The 17573-nt window shown below is 37.5% G+C and overlaps 1 protein-coding gene across 3 annotated transcripts in view; it reads right to left on the bottom strand.

Moving 5' to 3' along the window:
- Positions 1-17573, bottom strand: part of LOC100650996 (lachesin) — a 527432-nt gene that overhangs the window by 255157 nt on the left and 254702 nt on the right. For all 3 annotated transcript variants that reach the window (XM_020862593.2, XM_048413840.1, XM_012320908.3), the window contains one exon: positions 12144-12190. The gene's annotated coding sequence lies outside the window, so the exon portion shown is untranslated. The remainder of the gene's footprint in view (positions 1-12143; positions 12191-17573) is intronic.

Raw genomic sequence — 17573 nt, 5'->3', positions numbered from 1 at the left:
GGGGGGTAATGTAGCGGCACATGAGTAGAAGACAATTCAAATCATGTTGTTGTTTTGCTTCGTAGTATCAAGATCGTTGGGATACATGTAATGTAATAATAAATAAACTTCGAGCAAAACAATATCGCCACTACGTTTAACTGTCGAACGAAGACGAATTCGAATTTTCCGACTTTGCCCCGACCAGTATAAATAAATGGATGCAACCGAAAATAGTTCAGTATCGACGAGTTATCTAAGAGTTATCAAGAGTTATCTACCGAATTATCGACGAATTATCAGCGATCTATTTAACTGTCTTAGCGAATATTGTCTGTATATTCATTTATTTAATCATTTTAAATATACTTGACGATTTCAACAACGAGCCATCTCGTCATTAAATCTCACTGACCAACCATCCTCTACACATAAACCTCTACAGTTGCATATATTATTTCTAACGTATTGTTCTATTTGTGTTTCTACTTAACTTTATTCAGGTAACTGTTTAAAGGTTATTCGAGTAGTTTTATTTACTGCCTCGCGTATATTTTGCTACCTTACCACGCAACGATGCTATTAACCTTTTCAGAATTTAAAAAACAATTCACTCGTGTGAGATATTTGTCTCCTTGTACCAAGCTGACAAACTCAGAATACATTTATTGTGACGAATAGATCGAATTCATGACAAGTATGTTTCCTGTCTCCATTCGATTAAAATGAGTTACTGGATACTTTCACGTTTGATTTGTGTACAAGGTGCATGAGCAGTAAATGTAAAAATGACTATGGTGAGCTTGTACATCTTTGGACCAGTGAACATTTGTAAGAAGAGAAACTTGTTTGTGAGATTCGAGGTCAAATTTTTATTACGTTGTATCGTACTCATCGTAAGAGCAAAAAGTCTCAAAGTTTCATTAATTCTCATAAATATACATCGGAGAATCGCTTTGGCGGTGGGTTTTGCACATGAAAACAATAAAAAATTCATTTAAACATACACTCTGGTTGACCTAGTTTTCCAGATATAGCGAATTTCTTCTTGAGCAAATTGTATTGCATTCGGACACAAGACGAGTCTGAAGACTTTTTGTCACTGACTGTTTTACTCTCTTTATTCTTCTAGGAGCTGTTCGTTGGATATCGAGTTCTGTTCGTGAACAGGTAGATAGAATTATTCCAATATAAACTTATTCCAATAAACTCGCAAACGAGGTGAAATAGGGCATATGTTTGTATCAATTTTTGTATTTATGTCATATTCATCATGCAGATGCATATACCAGCATTCATTCGATTTTAATCTATAAATTACGAATTACGAATCCGTTATATAAAGAATGGTTCAGACAAGAATTGAATAATTTCGACTGGCTGATAATCCGAGGTGATTAGTTTTCTTGTAAATGGAAGCGACATACGTTTTCTTAAATCGAAATCGTATAATTTTCAATGCACTAAACGATGCATCTTGGCATTCTCTATAAAAAGTTATTATTCTTATTCGTATCTAGCTAAACTATAAGCTTACTGTAGTATCGTAAGGAAAAAGCCTGATTAGAGATCGATCAAAACAATGTCGTCTGTCCCTCGGTTGTTAGTCTACATAGGGAAAAAAGCCTATGTGACTAAAGTCGCCTAGTTCTTGCGGAGCGTTAACAAAAGGGGATTAGAGAGAGGAAAAGATAACGCTAATGGAGGGGGACGATTTGAATTTAAGGAGTTGTTGATCGAGAAACGTTGAGCGATTGATCGAAAAGCGTTGAGCGGTTGATCGAGAAGTGAGAGTGAGTCGAAAGGTCAGAGCTAATCGAGGAGTCGAGGAGTAGAGTTGTTAGCGTTGTCCAGTTGCGTGAGTGGTCGAATTAGAGTAAGGTTGTTACATTTAGTTCCAAATTAAACGACCATCGTTTTCTGTCTAATTAATATCTGTATAACTAATTTATTGTAAATAAATTACAAATTATAGATAGTACCAGGAAAAATTTATACCTAAATTTCCGCGATACTATATTACCAGATATTTTCACTTTTATTTTGTAAAACCTATCGTGTAAAATACAAGGAAAACAGATACAAAAGCAGATACGTCTTCCCTTGCATTTCCTACGACAGTTTTCACAAAATAAGAGTTAAAGTATCTGCTAGACTAATGATTTCTCAACATAAATAAGATAATATTTTTTATCGAGAATGTCAAGATCGATTGGTGTATTAAAAGTTATATGATTTTGATTTAAGAAAGCGTATGCCATCTTTATATGAGAGGTACGTCATGTGCAAGTAATTTACTAATAATTCGCATTTGTAGATTTACAGATCAAACTCGAACACCCTGTATATCGATTTCATAATATTCAGATAATGATTTAAGGCTTTGCGCGTTGAAAGATTTAAACAAGACGTTCTCAATAGTTTCCGATAGTATTCAAATTGGACAGGTATGTTGGTTAATTTATGTAAATGTGGAATATGTTCAGATGAAAAGTAATCTTTCACAATTTCAACGCTATAAATCGCAATACTGCTCTGCTGAAAAATGAGCTGAACGCCTGCAATATGTGTCGCATGCCTCCTACTTTGTTCTTGTGTTAAATCACGGTAAATGACGCCATTTATTCGACTTTGAACGAATACAATACCAGTATTTCCATTCTGTCCAATATCTGTCCCAATCACGATATTCGCGCTACTCATTTCATACTGCGCTTTCGTCAATTCCTTTTTTGGTACGTGGTACAAATCCTCTGAATCATTGACATGGAATTCTTTCCCGTTTGCAAGTACTTGTAACTCTTTGCCATCTTCTCTTCGACTATACATATCGTTTTGCAAAGTTTAATTCTCTTTGTTCTATAGTCGATGAAAGTTTGCGGTACAATCATATCCGTTTCGAACAATATTACGCGACGAATGTTTCTAGAATTAGTTTCAACTTTGTCTTTGCGAGAATTTGGTGTGATGCGAGCCACGAGTTTGATGCCTGATGTTTGATGATGAAGATTTGATGTTTCGAACATTGCTCTTCTTTGCACCATGATTACTCAAATCTTACTCTTTGTATACATCGTAATTTCGAAAACTGGTAAATTTTGCTTTTTGAACTCTAAAATAGTTTGAACTTTTCCTTCTCGCGCCTCATTTTTGCGAATATTTTCCTTGCTTCTAATAACAAGACTATTTGCGCGACATCCCAATTTAACCTCTCAATCCAAACAGATTGTAAAGCCATCTATCATCTATAATCTATTATTTGTCAATCATCCTCACTGCTACAAACAATAATTACATCCCCACTAATAAAAACATTAACGTACATGGAGTGGATCGTGCAAAAAAGCTTTGCTTCAAAGACGCTCCCTCTAGAACAGAGAGACAGGAAAGTAAACAAACTGCAAAAGATCGTCTGCTGAGCATACAACTAAGACATTTTCAAACCCAAAGTCTATTCCTACACGGATCTTCACATCAGACGACATACTCTTAGGATTCATTAAAAACAGAATCAAACATACAAACATCCAAAGTACGAACTGTCAAGAAACACCACCACATACTCCACTTAGGAGAAGCACAATGGCAGCAAAAACTTAACACTCTCAACTTTGCAGCTAACTCACTGTGCAAAGTATACAAAGCCCTACAAAGTAAATCTTCGACAATCCCTGCTTCGAAAACCGAAGCAGAATCTGCTTTTCCGAACGAAGAAAAGACAGAACTCGTAACGCACGCCTTATTCAATATTCACAATTCCACAAACTACATAATTTCACTTTGGGAAATTCTCTCTCCAAACTCACACCCATAACACCGTGTCCGCGATAACATTAAATGTACAAAGCCAGCCACAACCACTTTACAAAAATTCTAAAACCATTAATCGATCCTGGCAACTCAACAACTCCTAACGGAACACCATGTAATATACAAGAAATTTGGATTTAAAGCAAGCCAGTGGACAATGTAACAAGTTCTCAGATTCACCAAACACATCACATTCGAATTTAATGAAAGCAGATCCACAGTTTATCCAAGTTCTCAACTGCCTCACGAGAAGCTAATTATAAACATCGATAGGACGGTAGAATTTTACTTAACGCGTTCATGCGGCGTTCTTTAAAGATTTCCTATTTAGCAGTACGAGGGAACAGTGTCCCGTAGGAATTTTAATCGAATAGCCGTATTGTACTTTCCTCTTTGGCAGTGTGGGCCTATCGTACTCATTTCGACATATGTTTCATATTGCACTTTCATGTTTGAAAAATGTATAAAGAATAGGGCCCTTATTTCAATCTACGTTTGCTTCACTTCAATAATAAATGTAACATAAAACGACCGTCTGTCGATAACGAGAAGCATTCTTCCATTTTTAGTACGGGGCAAATGGGGCCAGTAGGATTTTTTGCTATATTGTGTTACTTTATTCTGCAAACACTCGATTAGTGTTTATTTCGTTGAGAAACGCGGCAAAATGACGGAAACATCAGCTTCGGAAATAGGGTAGATTCGATGAAAAAGGCACTGTACAGGAGGAAGATTCATAATGGCACCTATATATCCCATACAGCAGTAAACGTGTTAACAGATACTAACTGACCAACCTGGTGACATACGCTCCACCAAGAAATAGATTAGAAAAGTAGTGAAATACGTCAGAATTATAAATAGGAACGATTAGAATCTAGTGTCCATTAAGTGGAAAAGCCAGCGCATTATCGACGAGCTATAAGATCTACCTCTATAAAATATGGTTATTGATATACAAGGCCTAGGTTCCAGCGGCAAAAGCGGTTATTCAAACTGCACAAAAAGACACAAAGTAGATTTTTAACCCTTTGCCATATCATTTAACTCGGAAGAATCCGAGCCCAAACGTTGCGTCCAAATGAATGGTCGGAAAAGGAGCCGAAGTGGCGGAGACAAAGTGTCGGAACTTGAAACATTCAATACATTTACACCAGGCCCGAGATTAAGACCACGAGTGGGACTCGTGATATTCACGTTTGACATGAAATTAGTCCACAAGCCTGCCTCGTGATATTCAAGTTTAGCTCAAAATTCTCATCACGACTCAGACGCGTAAAAGTATGACAAGGGGTTTAGAATCATCACACACGTGGATGAATCTCAGCTTAAAAACTTTAAACAAACCACACTACGACCAGTGATAAGAAAAATACTCAATCGCAATATTTACGAAGTCCTACTCAAAAAGAAGAGAAACATCTGAAATCTTCCTAAAGTCCTAATCTTATGTCCGCAGGTGTTTGAAACGTCTTCCTGCATAACTCGTAGCAAATTTGTAGCGGCACAGGAGTCAAAAGACGACGCGAGTCGAGAGCGACTCGTGCTGTTGTTTTGCCTCAGGACATGGACTTGGCCTTGACTCGGAAATATAACGATAAACAAACTCCGGGCAAAAGAATGTCGCCGCTACATGCAACCGACGAATGAAGACGAATTTGAATTTTCCGACTCTCCCTCGACCGGTATAAATAAACGGTCGCCATCACGATCGAAGAGTATCGAATAGTATCAAATAGTATTTACAGAGTATCTCCGAGTATTTATCGAGTTACGCGACGAACATTAACGAATATTTATTCCGCGATTTATAATTTGTACTAACGACTTACGTATTAGGCTGTACATTAATTAATTTATTTATTCGAAATATATTTAAAGGATTGCTATCTATCCTCGATCAATCCTCCACAAATCTAAAAATTCAATTTGTCGATAAAATTGATCCACTCTTAGCGATATTAAGCGAGTACAGCAAAACTGCTGTTTGGAGAACCGATCTTGGGTGGCCTCAACTTCGACATATGTTGTCAAAATTAGCCCTCTGGGTGGTTTCCAAAATATTTTAGCTGTCGATTGTTTGTTAAAATGTTATTAACGCTTTATACGGGAAGGGAGATACAAATACTTGGTACGTAATTGTTTTGTTGCACATGGGTTAGAGTTCGGTTTAGGTTCCGTTAGCGAGGTAAAGCAATGAACAAACTAACCCAAACCGAACGCAAATCAAAACAGAATGGTAAATGTGGAAATATTTGTATACAACGCGTACATACTCCGCCCAGCGTGTTGGCTCCTTAAATGTGTACCCAGTGTCGAAAAAGTACATTTTACTTACATAAGTCGTGTTGTAACATACAACGAACGACGACTAAAAGCTTCTGAAAGTCATTCGGGATGGTGCTCTTCACAACACGCGTGAAGATTAACCTCTTAACCTACAATATGTTGGTACAGTTAGTGAGAGACGTGGTACGTCGATGTTATTGATTTATTATTTACTTCAAGATAATAAATCTTAATTGTTCAATGATCAATTGGTTGTAATTATTTATCAAACATTTTGCAAGATAAAATTAGTTGTACCTTGCACGTGCATTTATATATCAAAAAGCATGTGCAATTTGCACAACTTTGAGCACTCAGTCAAACCGTGAAATTGCTCGACCGACCATGTTTTTTGTTACTTATTGACCATTGTTGCTTATGGCACGAGCTATTGGAACTTACATCGTAAGGCAAGGGGCTAAGGTCATTGGAAACCATTGGGTGACCGAAGCAGCAGTTTTACGTGCGTACTACTCTGTATACCATGAGTATTATTAAGATGGTCTAACCGCCTCAGACACCGCACTAAACACTCTCCGGGGAAGCGTCAAAGAGCAAACAATAAGTAGAAAATTCGAAAGGAACGCCGAGGCGTGTCGTTTGCGGGTGTAATTCGTAATAAAGAAGCTGCTCCAGCAAAATCTCCATTGTATAAACACCCGTTATATGATCATTCTGTTATTTTGACGTCTTGTTGTATGAACGGTACATTTCCTATTTTAATACTGTGTGTAAACGTACAAAGTGTTTACATACTTGCTTCTATAGGATTTTTATTACCCACAGACATAATTACGAACGAAGACGTAAATAAAATTCATGAAAGGTTAAATTTAAAGAACCGTGATAATACGGTGGGAAATACCTGGTTGAACGTGAAAAACAAAGCACTGAAGCATGAAGCACTAAAATTTGCTTCATGAGACAATAGAAGAAAAAGAGGAATTAGACTCAAGCGCAAATGACATAGGTGAAGTCATTGCAATATTACATGGAATATCAGGATGCGACGTTTATGATGAGTCCAGCGTAACACAGCGATTTGATAAAACGCACAATAATCGAGCACATTCTTCCAGATGTTACTTTGCAAAATCTGTCAAATGATGACTAAGAAATGAATAACCAACGTGCAACCAGTGATAGCTGTAACGAAAATGTACCACTTCATTTCGAGCCATTCACAAATGTGAAGAGCTTAGATGATTCGAAACCTAGAGGAAATGTCATTTAACTGGCAAGAAAATTTTGAATCCGTAGGTTTGATTTCTTTAATTTCGTAAAGCAGTGATTTACAAATAAATCGTATACATTTTAATTCATTTTATCTTAAATGTTAAATCAAATTGTGTGCTAATCGCTTGTTATGTGAAAATTTTTATTATGTTATTTTAGAATCATTCTAAGTTGTCTGAAAGGTTTTCAGAGTTGATCGAGCAGGTTATGAATTAGTCTGTAAATGGTCTGGATTTAGAATAGAAGGGTGTACAAAATCTACAAAAATATGTCTGGCAGATAGGATTTGTATCTATTATAACAGTTTCAAATATAGTGCTATCGGAAATTTTAACATTATACTGAATAAATTGCACATTATATTACATATTCATTGTTAGCATTCCATTTTCATTAAATTATTCTAAATTAAATGAAATGGACGGTTTTAGACAAATATTCAAACGTCGAATGAAATATATTGCCGCCTGTAGGTACTTTATCTCAAATCCGGAATGTTTTATAATTATTAAATGCTCTTATTAAAATTTCTTTATTAAATGTCCTTAATAAAATAATTTTCAATATCAGTTTATATACTAAAACTGCTGAATTGAGATTTGTTATGTGTCTTGAATAAAAAGTTTGTTTTGTGAATAAGAAAATGAGGACTATAAAACAGCAAAGCTAGACCTATTAAATAAATGAAATGTCGTAAAGACATACACATCGACAAAGACAAAGACATACATTCAAATTACCCTGTAACGTAAAATAAAATGATAATAATAAAATTTCCATTTAATAAATTATATTAACGTTTTAAAATTTCTGTAAATACCCCATGCTAAATATTGAAGTTTCGTCCATGAAATTAAATAACTTTTATATAAAATACTTTTTCACGCGTACAAAAGTTAGGAAAATAATAGCGCATATGGTACATTTAAATCAAACACACTATATATTTAGATTAATAAAACGTCATAAATCCTGTGTTAATGAAAAACTCCTTTTACTTTTAGTTGCTATAATGAGGTCAAGTAGGCCAAAAATTTAATATAAATTTGTGTCTGAAAATGATTTATTGAAAAGTTATAGCGTTCAAAAATTTGTATCAATTCTTTTGATAATTATAACAAATATTCGAAATTTCTTCTTGCGGTAATAGTAGTAAACGCATTTTGAGAATGAGAATTCTCAGTCAATGAGAATTCTCAACTTCTTTTTACCTACTTAATTCCATTAACACATAGTACAAATTTGGACCTTTTCGAGCACCCTGTATAGTTTTTCTCAATTTATTCTCATCTTCTCTTCAAATATTGTATCTCTGTCAGCGTTTCAAAGCAAATACAACGTTCATATACTGTATAACCTTTGCGTGTATATTTCAGAATGTCTCATAACCGCAACAGTCCAAACCCATTATCGTTACACATATGTACATGCATATACGATTTCGCAGCCGTAGGCTTTCTGGTTATGTGCCTATTTGCAGCTACGCTCCATTATTTTTTACATGTACCAATACGCGTACGTTTGAACAAATTAAAAATACAGTAAAAGTAAACGAAGAAAGAAGTATATATATATGTTTAAGAAATGTGTAAGAGATACACACACACACACACACAAAAGTAAATATATCCAAGTTGCATTTATTTAGAATGTTCTGAATATCTTCGTTATTGCGGATGAAAGAAGTTGCATTTTCAACTCTTAATGAAACTTTGTTGTATGCCTAGAACTTCCATTGTCGATACAGAAGATGTATTACAAATTTATTCAATTCGTGAATTTGTAAATACTTGATAATAAACATTATCAAATTGCTTTGATGATAGAAACGATATAATATACGACTTTATCATAATGTAATTATAATATAAATGGAGGATCTCATTTACCTTTAGAAATGAGAAACAATAAGAATACATTGTCTAATTGTTTATCATGTGGTATGTATTGGATCATAAGAAAATGGACACTAATACAATTAACGTTGATAAACTTCCTACATTTTTGATAATATTTCATTATTAATTTTACTTGTACATATGGCTCATTCGCTGCGACAACGATATAACTCAAAAGCCACAATCTTAGGGATAACGAGTTTGAATGTTCTAAGCTGTTACACTTTCGTGGTAATGTGCCTTTCGTGGTAAGAACCCTACCAGTAAAAAGTACAGGGAACAACTGTTCTCTGGGTACCAATAACCAAATAACTGTAAATTTTGAGCTCTGTTATTATTGCAACGAATGAGTGATACGTGCCAATGAAAATACAACGAGCTGTAAATGTAATATATAGAAAATAGATAAATAAAGAGGAGCAAGGTGGAAAGAAGAAGGAAAGCAAACGTACACGGGAAAAGAAAGGAAAGCTCGGATCTTATCAGCATGGGATAAGCAGAGTCCTAGCTCTAATTTTAGATTCCTACGTAAAGGTAAGTAGAACTGAACACCCCAATGCTTTTGATGGCCTTGTTAAGCGGTGGATTGACTTTCTCCAACTAGTTGTCCAACTCTCAATGAGATACAGTCTTTTGAACTAATTCCGTGGCGGTATGGCAGTACTCGGAAATACGGTATAAGTGAAAACAATTAACGTTAAAAGCAGGATTTTTCTACCTTTAGCGGATAGTTGAAGACAGTGGAAAACTTTGTAAATTAAATGACTCGTGTCAAGAATTTCTAATAAAGCTTCAAACTAAGATTCAGAGGAATTTTTTATATGGAGTTTCTGTTTTAAAAGAAATTGTATCCACAAGATACTGTCTTTGATATCAGCATTAATAATTATATATAATAATTATTTATTGTAAGACAAAGATATTTCGAAATTCGCATATTCTGATGTTATTAGGTTTTTTGTAGGTGGGCGCCTAAGGCTCATGGAATTATACATCTTTTAATACACTGGTCGACGCAGATCGAGATTCTGTATAAAAAATTATTAACCTACTTGTGTAACCTAACTTATAATTAATACAACTTTTATATTGTAAAACTCATCGTATGAAAGAAAAGGGAAATAAACACAAGAAAGGTGCCTTACGTCTTCCTTCGTATTTCATACGACAGGTTTTACAAAATAAAAGTTAAAATATCTACTAAACTAATGGTTTTCCAATATTAGTAGGTTAATAATCCCATTTAAAACAACATCGATGACTTTGAGATCTCGAAAAATACGATCTGCTCGTATTTTTTTGTTCACCATAATATTTGCTCTGTTCAAAGCGAACAATTTGTTCTTTTAGCATTTTTATTATTAAAGACATCGGAGATAGCGCCCTGTAACAATGTTAGTGGGACACCCTGTCTACTTATTTTCATATTAAGGTAGCTTAACTCGAACGTGACAAGAATTATTTACAAAGTTACGGGAAATTTAAAGAAAAAGCCGCTTTTTAATTAGTTTGGAAAGAATTATTTTCGTCATACTTTAACATACGATGGTATCTATATTTAAATAAAGTGCTAAGAAGAGATTAGTTAAAACACGGGGCATAATAAAAAGTCGACAGAAAGGTAACAATAACGATTTCAAATGCTAAAATATATTGTGATTTCATAGCAATAAACAAGTTTGATTCGGAGTAGGCAGTAATCGAGAAATTTGGAAATATAACTATACATGTACTTACGTTTCACTCTCCAGTACAGCTGTGTTGGTTGTGTTACAAAATGGTGTATCATGCTATTATGTCTTGGTTTTCCGTATTAGTCAATTCAATTACGGAATATCACGTAAATAGCCTGTTCGTTGAGTGGGTTTGCCATATTCCACGATTAATCAACTCGTTCATTCGATGCGGTTACATGTCGGATAACATTCAATCGATTCAAATAATTCTCTTTGATGTTGCTGACATACGAGGTGATATTCGCCGAGTGAATTATACCATAGTCGAGTGAATTAAATTGTAAGTGTTATGCCCGTTTATACCGATGCATTGATTGTCGATAAGTGATACATATCGAAGCTGGAACAACTGATTTCACCAAAGTCTATCGATCTTCACTTATGATCCTACAGATACTATATTTTAATAACACAGTTCTTTAATCGTCTATCTGTGACACGTTTTTCATTCCCTTTTTGAAGCAATCATAGTTCCTAATGCTGCTGTCACATGTTTACCTTTTACTACATTTCATAGCCATTTATTTCTATAAATGCATTTCTGAATCCGTTTAATTAGATATTTAATTCACCGCAATTATTAGTATATAGTAATATACTTAGTTATTTAAATTAAAATAGGTTATCTAACAGAGATTGCGATATTAGGGTACATGCTATTTAAAAACATTAGGTTGTCCGAAAAGTTTCTTTCGTTTTATGAGGAAATAATAGATGCATAACGTTTCTTGTTTTATATTATTTTGTCGAATTACGTACGATCCATTTCGTTCTGTTGAGATAAACACCGCGACATTTTACAAACTTGGTTTCACATTTGTATGAAGGTGCACTATTGTAAAAAACACGTTCGCGAAAGAAAGATGCTTTTCAGACAACCTAATATTTAGAATGAATTTTAATCAGCGCGTTATGTGGCTACTTTGCAAACCACATCATGGCCTTAGGACCGTGTCATTGAAAATATAGAAATCAATTTCTTTAAATAATATTTAATATATTATATATAAGCATTTGAGTTGATTGCATTTCATAAAGTATTGAAATTCAAGTGGAGATTTTAAAGTGATTAATACACGCACCTACTACAATAAAAACTACAACTAAAATGGGAAATGTTCCATTGCTTCTCTCGATATTCGATTTATTTACTAACCTGTACACTTTCATTAAAAGGGGAAGCGTAGGCAGCCGGCAGCTTTTCTGTAAGTAAATTAAACGTATGTAAATAATAATATATTCAATATCAGATGTAACATAAGAAAACTTGAAAATATTTATATGTCGGGTTAACGTTCGCTTCATGGGCGTGTAACGAATCTTCATTCGGACTAGCCATCGTTGTTGTACAATAGATTATATTTACTAGTATGAATATTGATTTTTACAAAATTTAACAAATAACCGTGGTGATTAAACACTCGAGATGTTAGTGACAATGTTCTTAGGTTCAATAACGAATCCACGGTCAACGGGTAACTCAAAGTAACGTTTTCTGTGACGCTCGGTATAATAAAGCACGTAAAGACGATGTGTCAAACTCTCCAAGGCGATCGCAAGAATAATAGACTGATGGGAATTTTCCTCTCCTTACGATAGCGTTTGTTCGTTGCATATTGCCCGGGAATATCAACGAAATTCCAGCCGCCGTTGCTAGGCAGACCCGCGTAGAGCTAACATTGCTCCTGCCCGGAGTTTGATTGTTAATACAACGTGTGTCCCACAATATTGGCACTTCTCTGTTAGATAAAAACGTTCATCCCGTGACCGTGGCTACATTCGGTGACCAGTTGTGTCACCTCGAGCCCAAGCCCGCCGTCACTATACTAAATTTACTATTTCTAAATCTTATCATTTAAGTACAGCTATAACAAGTAGCCTAGACTAAAGTATTGGGGATCTTCCCAAAAATTCCAAAAGAAAGAAAGACATATATTTTACCAGCACAAGTACTCAGCATGTAAACCTATATAAGAACTAAATATACGTATTTGTACAAGACCTAAAGTAACAGTTATGTATACTCAACATTTGCTTCGATTTAGAGCTTCGCGGTCAACTCAAGTTCACCTTTTTTATAGAGCGTTGAATTTGTCTTTTCATCGGCTAAAACGTAGCAGAAAAAAGGTATATTACCTTTGAAAAAACTTTAGGTGTTCGACCGTTCGCGGAGAAACGCGATCGCGAGGTAGCGAGTCAACGTGAGTCGTAGATTCCCGTTACGATTATACAATCGACGCCACGAAATGATCGATCCCCTATTTCGTTTAGAATAATAGAGGTGGTTGAATTGATTACGTTGAGGATATCAGATGTATAAAGAAAGAAACGCGTGGATAAATTGTAAGGTAAAAAATACATTTTAATAGAGAAGTGTAATTACAAGTATGAATACAATTTGAGCTGGTCCATATCCGCACGCTAGCAGTGTTACCCTATAACTGAAAACCTCGAAGCCAATGCCACAAAGACTAAGCCACGCACCGAGGGCATACACTACGCATCCTTACTGCGTACCCTTAATAGTCTCAAGGACTGTTCCAAGGACCATCCATAAACCAATAACACTTACAGGGCCAATAAACCAAAAGTTTAAGTTTATGTTGGGTCCTTCTCCTAGTCTTTTGTCTATACCCTGTCGATGGCCTCAGTTGCTTGAAAAAACTAAAAAGATCAGATGTAGAGTTTTCTGAGAAGTGGTGATCACTTCAATAAATAACACTGAGTTAACAGGTTACAATTTACACTTTATTCCAACAATTAATATAAGTGACATAGATGACTCATGTGAGGATGAAAACTAATGAAGAGGTGTTGACTGGTCTAAGGACGATGAACCCGTCTAGAGATGTTGACTGATCTGTAGATATTGAACCAGTGAAGTTCGATGACGATACTGTCGCAGAGGAATACTCTTGCTGGATATTGGTCGCCCCACCACTGGTGGCTTGCGGGTGGAAATCTCGGGAAAAATAGGGAAATCCACGTTTCCCCACTTTTTACCTAACGAAGCAATAACCATAAGGAACGTCTCGTCTTAAATATATTTTATAACGATACAGTTTCTTGGGATTATTGCGACTAATTATATTTGCACAACTAGCGTCGCTTTGACCCAGGGATGGATTCCGGCTTACGCACAGAGACACCGGTCGTAACATCTACCCGCCGTTGAGAGTGCATCTCTTTTGCAACTTTTATCCAACTCTTTCGCGCTTGGTGGTTATCCGGACTCGTTTGGATCGGCGTGACAAAGTAGAGGGGCCCGCCGTTTGACGCCACGACCCAAGATACTCGTTGCCGTCTGCACATTTAGCTGTCCGGATGATTCCATCGGCTCCTTAATCTTAATGACGCAGCCCAAGGACCACTGCATTGATGGAATGTCATCTTCCCTAAGGATTACGATAGCGCCTTCTCGAGTGTCATGACTGCCTTTGCTCCACTCATTACAGCTGATTAATTCGGTTAAGTATTCCCGGTGCCAACGGCTCCAGAAATGCTGTTTGAATCGATCGACGAGCTGTCAGCATAATAACCGGCTTGGTTATCCGCAAACTCGTTAGTGTATCGCCAATTAGGAAGTGGCCGGGAGTGAGGACAAGGAGATTATTGGAATCTGAAGATTGGAGTCAGTGGACGGGACTTGCCGACGACGCGTATGAGATGGCGTTTGAACGATTTCATCGCGGCTTCCCATAAGCCACCAAAGTACAGTGATTGGGGGGGGGAGAGAAATAAAGAGCAATTCGATCTGCCGGTCGACCAGAAAAACCTTTTTTTCCGCGAGGAGAGGAAAATGCGTTACGCACGCCCATTGCAGCGCCTGCAGGGGTTATGTGGGACTCAGCCAGATGACTTCGCCATACCCATTAAAAACCCTTCCTCCTTCCCGAATCTAAAGCGGTACTCGAGGTTCCAACCCGGCAGAATCATTCGACAACACTTCAGGTTAGCCTCAATATAAACGTACCCTAACCTTCATACCTACTTCACGTAGCCCTTCTTCTTCTCACTTTTCCACTCCGCACCTCGATGTCCCCCTCCTTGAGCTGATGTAACTTCATCACTCTGGTACAGAATGTGGTGAAACTCTGCCATAATCGATCCTTAGCTGCCATTCTTACGACAATATCGTTATCCAGCTTGATTTCAACCCCCATCTCGGATTCAAGCGCAGTCTTCTCCCACCACCCATCTGGAGCACTTAAATAACAGCTCGACATCATCCAGGTCGTCCCCACAACCCCAGCAACTAGTATGCGTCTTCTTATGCCGTCTCGATCCTGTGCCGGTAATAAGATACTGTGCTCGGTAAGGATTTGCATCACATAATAATTTATCTTCATTTTTCTCTTAATGAAGATCAGGGGATCCCTGATCAGTCTTCTAGTCCAATTGTAAGGATTGTGGAACGTCCATTCCAAAATCCACTTGCCTCGGCGTCTTGCTTCAGGCTCTTCAATTTCTCCATCAAATCATGAACCTCGCTAAACAGATTTTTGCTAAAGCACTTCTTAGCTTCGTACTCCTTCCACCGGGGCCTGACCTTGATATGTATGTAGTATCGTAGGAAAAAGGCCTAAAAAGATATCGGGTTAACCGTAAACAATGTCGCAAGAGCCGAGGCGTCCTCGGGTCCATCAATGTGTCGTCGGTCCTTCAATGGAATAGTTTCGTAGAAAAATCCTACGTGACCCTGGCCACGGGTGTTTGCGGAACACATGCGTGGTGAGGCGAAGAAAAGACAAAGGGATGCTAGGACAGTTAGTGTTAGTTGAGAAGTCAGAGAGAGTGAGTGGAGGAGCCATCGAAAGTATGAATCGGGAAGTTGAAAACCGAGTATTGCTTGTTAAATTAAACTTAACTCCAAATAAAACATCATTACTTGTCCTTACTCTAAGCCCCATTAAGATACTACATGTATGGTCATGTTGTCCGTTACCAAACACAGTGCCCCGTGCGACACCGTCCTGTATGCCGTTGACGTACGAACCAACGCTGTCCGTTGCGCACTTATCAGAATCTTCTTATTCGTCTCTATGCTGAGGGCAGATGGCCATATCGGCGCGGCATACAAGATTGCCAATTCCCAGACACCGTGATATAGTTTCCTCGCGGTGTCGGTGGGTCCGTTAACATTCGGCAACAAGGATTGGCATTAGGATGGCTCTTACAAACCTCTCCGCTTTGTCACACACTTGCTCCAGGTGGGGGGAATACCTCCTAGTATTGTCCAAAAGCACCTCCAAATATTTTACCGCGTTTCTGGTGATGATCTCCCCACCACCCACGTCAATCTTCGAAACCTTCGGGACTCGCTTCCTGGTAAGTAAGATAATCTCCGTTTCCTCCTGCGCCAAATGAAAGCTCGTATCCAATTTCATGGCTTTACGGACCCTGTCGCCGATGTCCTGCAACTTACGCATAATGATCACCACAGCCAAATCATCCGCAATCGCATTCAAATCCTTAACCGGGTCCAATACTTTCAAGAGCTCATCATACACTAGTAGATCTATTACCGACCCCTGAGGTACCTCCGCATAAACATTCCTCCTCACCGTACCATCACGGCAGTACGTCACAATTTTCCTCTCCGAGAGGTAATGACTCAATCCGTTATGCGCAGATCCTGTCCCTCTTCTCCATGCGACTGCGAGATCTGAAACCTATGCACTTCGTCTTTCTGCTCTACTCGTCTGGTGATGAAAAGATCCGCCAGAATTTTCGCCACTCTGTCTTTACGGAAACCATCAGGCGGAGTATTCCGAGCCATTTTAATTCTTATAGATCGATATGGTCTCCTCCAGGGACTTTCTTTCAGAATTGCACAAAACTCCTTCCACCTTTCCTCCTTGCTGCGTTCGATTGCCCTTCTTAGTCTCCTCCTTGCTTCCTTGATTTCAGTTACCAAGTAGCCAGCGTTGTCCCTACTAGCTGCCACAGTCCGCTGCGCTTTTCTTCTTAAACTCAGTGTTGTTGACTAGAAACTTCATTGTTGGCCCTGACGAAGTTGGTGCCATTTTCCGAGTGAATTGTTGCGCAATAGCCTCGCAGAGAGATGAATCGGCGTAGAGCAGCAATGAAGGCGTCGGTTGTGAGATCGGAGATCAGCTCGATATGCGCCTCTTTGATTGCCAGACATACGAACATGGCTACATAGATCTTGAACTTTCTTCTTCCGTAGATACGGCTCCAAGCGCTCGTGCAGACAGAGTCGTTACATCAGTCGTAAAAATCAGTTGACAGTCTTTCCAGCTGCCTTTTCCGACTCGTCAACGGTTGCAAGCGTTCGCGGAGATAGAATCGTCTCATCAGTCGAAACGACCAGTCAACAGTCTTGCACGGGCCTGTCAATTACAAGCTGCATCGACATGCGTTTATAACGTTTAGTGCATCGCATCGCAACAGTCGTTTCAGAGTAGGTAAAATCAAAAGAGAAAATTCCTCATTAACATTAAGGAGCAGAACAATCTGTGAGATATTTTATTGATATTGTACTGTGATATTTTATTATTATGCATAATGTTCCAAAGAATCGATTCATAATTATACGTATACAGATCGCTTAGCGAATATAAAC

The sequence above is a fragment of the Bombus terrestris genome, chromosome 17 (assembly GCF_910591885.1).
Source record: "Bombus terrestris chromosome 17, iyBomTerr1.2, whole genome shotgun sequence".
NCBI classification, from domain to species: Eukaryota; Metazoa; Arthropoda; class Insecta; order Hymenoptera; family Apidae; genus Bombus; species Bombus terrestris.
Note: the sequence above shows the minus strand (reverse complement) of the source record. Positions and strands in the feature narration are given on the sequence as shown.